Source organism: Amphimedon queenslandica, unplaced genomic scaffold, assembly GCF_000090795.2.
Source record: "Amphimedon queenslandica unplaced genomic scaffold, v1.1 AMPQUscaffold_13493, whole genome shotgun sequence".
In the NCBI taxonomy this organism is placed as follows: domain Eukaryota; kingdom Metazoa; phylum Porifera; class Demospongiae; order Haplosclerida; family Niphatidae; genus Amphimedon; species Amphimedon queenslandica.
The window spans coordinates 208,343-214,090 of NW_003546271.1; positions in this window are offsets into that span (position 1 = coordinate 208,343).

Sequence of the window (5,748 nt, forward strand, 5' to 3'; positions counted from 1 at the left end):
TAAAAAACCAAATTGTGACATAGAAAAGGAAGGATACAAAAAATCCAATAATTGATCGTAAACCTGTTTTTCCAGAACTTTAGACACTATTAAGGAGAGAGATTGGCCTATAGTTCCTTACTGAGGTTTTATCCCCGGACTTAAAAATAGGACTGATGTTGTGAACTTTCCAGTCCGAAGGAAAGCAAGCAGACTTCAGAGACTCACAAAGAAGATGGCTAAGTGGAGTACACAGAGGAGTTGCACAATGCTTTAGCACTGCATGACTGATGCCATCAATACCCATTGCCTTTGTTGGATTCAACTCAGATAGCACCTTGAAGGTATCACCAACAGAAACCATAAAATCAGTGATGTTAGGAGAGACTTCGTTGTCTGGTGGGGAGTGACAGGTTGAGGCAGAGGAGTACACAGAGTGAAAATACATGTTAAACAGCTCAGCTTTATCTGTATTAGAAGAAGCAGATATAGAGTCCAGGAAGACACAAGGTGGCAAGAGATCCTGCTTTTTGAGGGAGCGAATATGAGAATAAATGCCTGACTGACCACTCTTAGAAACAAGGTCAGTAATAAACTGGGACTTTGTTTTAGCAACATCATAATCCAACTTGACACTAGAAAGAGACACATTGTCTGACAAGTGAAGAGTTGGATGGGACCTTAGTCTTCTAACTAAAGTCCAGTCACCGTTAACTTTATGTCGAAGCTCACTATTAAACCATTTTGGCAGGTGAGAAAATCTACGTGTAGGAGAACACAAAGGAACAAACTTGGAGATTGCAGAACAAATAGCTAGTTCAATTTGGGACCAGATGACTTTCACATCAGATGAATCCAAGCACTCACTGAAATCCCAATCCAACAGGAATTCAAACATGGCATCATAATTAGCTTTGGTAAAGTTAAAGCACTTATCAGTAGTAGACAAATGGACTTTAGGTAATAGAGCTCTAATGCTAAAGGAGATAGGGAAGTGATCGGAGAACTTGAAAAGAGAACTATCAACACAGATCTTATTATGGATAAGCACTCTGGCTTGTTAGTAATTACAAGGTCAAGAATATGACCCTTAGAGTGGGTGGGAACATCAATCATTTGAGACAAATCAAGATTAAATAATAAATCAAATAAGTTAGTGGAAAAAGAAGAAGAGGAGGATAGTAAATTTAAATTAACGTCAGGGCATTTAAATTCACCTGTAACAAAGATTGGACACTTGTGAGAAGAGAAGAGAGAATGTAGATTGGATAACAGAGAACAGCAGGTTGAATCAGAGGCTTATGTCCATACACATTATGTATTAATTAAATTTTACATCTGACCTGATATAATGAAGGCCATCATTGATTTAGAAAGTTACTTTTAGATTCCTGCAATGAAAATAATCATTGTAGCAGCTCCACCCAATATGCACGTATGACGTGTATCAATAAATTTTGAGTGAAATCCTACCCAATTCATGGACTTTCCTATTCCAAAAGTTCATCTTTCCATGGTCTATTAGACTTGATATCCCAGACAGTCAGAATGACATGATGTTAGTGACACTGCACCAGCTACAGTCACTAAACCTAAGCATGCCTTTAAATTTAATTAGAATATTTATTGTTGTCATAGCAACTGAAAAATAATTATGGAGTAGCCTGCCTACAATTTTTTTTGTCAAAGTGGAGAGTACTTGATTGTAACTGCTCCTCAGGCCTCTCAGTTGTAGTCTGTAAAATAATGTTGCTACCTCATAGCGCCAGGTAATTTTAGGTTATGGACAGTTTCGACTGAAACCAGAAATGAATTTAGAATCAGAATTCGTTGGTTTTATTTTCGACTAGACAGAAAATTGATCTTATGTCTTTATTAGGATCTGTAGGACTGATCCCCTGGTCCTGTTGGGTCTCGAAGAAATTCTTCAGAAGGAGAAGGTCATCCTTGTCATCATGTTGTTAATAATTTATTATGGTCACGTCAATCATCAGAAAGAAATTAATTTTCATCAGAACTAATTAATTTTTCTTTGTGAATTAATAGCATCAAAACAGAACAAAAGCGCCAGTCAAAAATTACCCATTATATGGTATACATCTGCTCATAGATACTTTGATATCTGCTTAATAACATAGTGGAATTTGAGACCATTCTATTTATGCATGGGAGGTACTGAGGCCCCCAGCCACACCTTTGATTCTACTTCACTGACTAGGTAGGGAGGGCTAGGCTAGCCTGGCTTCACAAATGTAGCAGACGAGGTAGCATAGCTATTATACTATAAAAGTGGTCTCACTCTTGCAGGCTGTGCAGCTAGTACAGTAGCATGCATTATCTTCTATTGATATTTCACTTCAACTATAAGCAAAGTTGCTACAAAGTCCTGCTTAATTCTGTTTCCATGGATGATTTTACAAACATTTTTATTCCAACACTCTCAACAGCATATAGATTTTAGTAAGATAGGCATTATATGCAATAAGTATAATAGAGCCTTAGTCTTTTGCTTTGGCAAAAATCCTTAAAAATAATGTGTAGTGTTTTATTTGCATGACTGCATAAGGAAACTCCTCAAAATATATCTATGATAGGCTTATAATTGAGAATTTAAGCGTGTGTTTCATATAGGCTTGCTCGATGTATACATTCTGGTCCATAGTCTCGCTGGGCTAATTCTGGTCTGTGAGCTTCAAGGTAGTCATGAATCACATGATGAGAACTTCCAACTACATGGTAATGTAATATGCTTTTTAGTGCCAAGTACAAAGTCTCACTTGCTCACTTTCCATTTAGAAAGAATTTTTGCTACAAATGTTGAAAATATTATTACACAAGCCCAAATTTGAGGGTTCATCATGTTCCCATTGTAAAAATAGAATGAAGCAACCTCCTCCTCCACCACCACTATTGAGTGGGTGTGCCGCCAGGTGACTGAAACAAATTTATTGAAGATATAAACATGATTCATGCATACATATTATAGTGTCTCAATTCCAGTAAATTAAACTTATGTACATGTATAGTGTATACCAATGTAGCAACTGAAATGTATACTACATAATAATCTGTGAGTGAGATAACTGTAATAAATTGATTGGGGCGAGCCTGAGCGAGCCCCACATAAACGAGATGAGTCTGTATGTATGTATGTATGTATGTTTGTTTCTTTGTGCAAATACGTCACCCCTATTTATCAGTATAAAAAATTTTCCACTTTTTAATAAATCTGATAATTTTTATTGAAAATGGGTGTGGTCACAGTGAAATAAAATGGTGGCTCAGTATCATAACTAGAAATTCTTGCATGACTGGTTCAACTGTAGTGTACTGCTGTCCAAATGCAGCAAGGAAGGTTAAGAAAGCAGACATATCCTTTTTTCATTGATGTAAATGACTCTGATGAAGTGAATGTCCGTCACAGCCCAAAACAGCCTGCTGAACTAATTTCTTGCGAAGAAACTGCTATGGTTGCCTATCTAGCTATATCATTTGACCAGTGACTGCTTGCAGCTATCTTTAATGCTTGCTAAATGCTATAAACAAGGAGACTTTAATTGTTGCTGAGATCATAATTGTAGATTATCAAGAACTACATTACATTCTGAGCCTACTCAGTTGCACATCATCATAATGCATGAGCGTTGTTAGTCTGTCAAAATCTATCTATTTTATGTACATTGCTTTGCTTGGTGAGGCTCGCCCCTTCAATGTTTCACAATCGTCTCGTTATATATATGTATATATATATGCCTAGATCTACTCATTAATTGTAGCTAGCACTTTAATAACTCCACCATCCAATTCAACAATTATTCTCTAGTAAGTTACTATCATTACAGTGCATTATTTTAAAAGCTTTTGTTTCTAGATGAAACACTAAATCTTACCCACAACTCAGCACTGAGTATATATATATATATATATATATCGTAATTATGACATCATCCTTTGATATGGTCGCCTTTATATTTTTGTATATAAACCTGCCATTCAGAAATGCTGTCATCATTATGAAATATATCATATATAACATACTAGAACTGGTCAATATACAAAAGATATAGACCTGTTTAGTATGATTATTTTACATGTATATGTTTCTTCAATTTTGCATTGATGGTTACATTTATTATTTATCACATTTTGGTATAATTGTTCATAGTAAATATGGTTGTGGGTTCTTGGTTTCGTAGAAGCCTTCATAGATGTTCCTTGTTTCACGTGGCCTTAGTTATGATGCCTACAAAATGAAGTGGTTGATACTTAGATTGCATTATAATTATAATGACTACAACTCCCTTGTGGCATTATGGTCCCTCCCATATGTATATAGAATTTATTAGCCTATGAGATGTAAGATTTATGTCCCTCATTATCTTGACTAACTCTGTCCTGACTCCACTTTCTGATATTTCATCTTGCTTTTTTATATTTGAATTCACAAATGCAACATGTCTTTAGGTCAATATTTGTATTGTATTACCTAATGAAATAAATCAATACTGACTTTTTTTATTAAAAGTGCTATATAGTGTACCTGAATAGTTAACACAATAAAACACTACATGTAGGACTAATACAAAGAAGTGATCGAGTCTGTGAAGCAAAGAATTGAACAAGGCTAGTCTATAGACACTGCAGCTATAAAGGATCTCTTTATTTATTTCTTAAAAATGATTAATCAATACAAAGGAAATAGACAAGCTTCTCAACTACCACAATAGCAGTATTAAAAATACATGTCGTTAGAGATATTTGCTGCAAGCATCTAGACACAATTATATCAAACTCCTTGTATACATCATGCCTTAGAGGTGTTATCTGGTTTAAACTAAAAACATGCTTGTTTTCTATATATATTACCACAAGTTTACACTAACTTTCCACAATTTAAAACTACCCTATTATTGGCTAGGAGTTAATTATGTTAATATTGATGATTGGCAGTACTATGAAAAAATCGCAAATATAAAGTCTACCATTATGTTTAAATCTGAGCATGCTCATTGGCCAAAATAAAAAAACTTTGCCTGAAAATTAAAATAGGGCTTCTCAGTACATGAATGTTGAGCAGAGAGGGTTTGATAACTGAGCAGGTGTCTATTGACAAAATTGACGTAAATGACAACGTAAATTGACAAAAAAATAGATTTTACTTGAAGGTCAACAATGGGGCTTCTGAGACAGGAAAAAAGAGCACAGAGCGATTGATTAATAGAGCAGAAGACACCTACATAGTAATGCAACCACAAATGATAATGCAACAACAATTAGTATGCCAATAATGCTGAGCAGTTACTGATACAAAAGTTTAAATGTATTCATCAAAAACTGCTGACTTGCTAAGCATTGCAGCAATTGAAGGTGTGACTGGAATAAAAGGTGTGTCTAAAATTAAGCATGGCCTACTTTACAGTTACACCAATGGGCAGTTACTGGTAAAAAAAGCTTCAGTTTTCTACACTCATACATAGTTGCCGACAATAATTAGGCTCTATTTGTTAGACACAAACTTGATAGTAAGAAACTACAGTTTCAAAGACTGTGACGTCTCTTTATAAAGAATAGGACCTCGTGTAAAAGGTCGGGGTAAGAGATGTTTGAGCTACCATATCTCAGAAATTAAGAATTTACAACAAATTTTCTACATATTAAACAAATAAAAGCTTTCAATCTGAACCATTAACTGACATTGTAGCTAAACTTCAAAACATAATTATCATTATGAAATTTTATTGGAACTGACCATCCACTGATGTTCAGTCT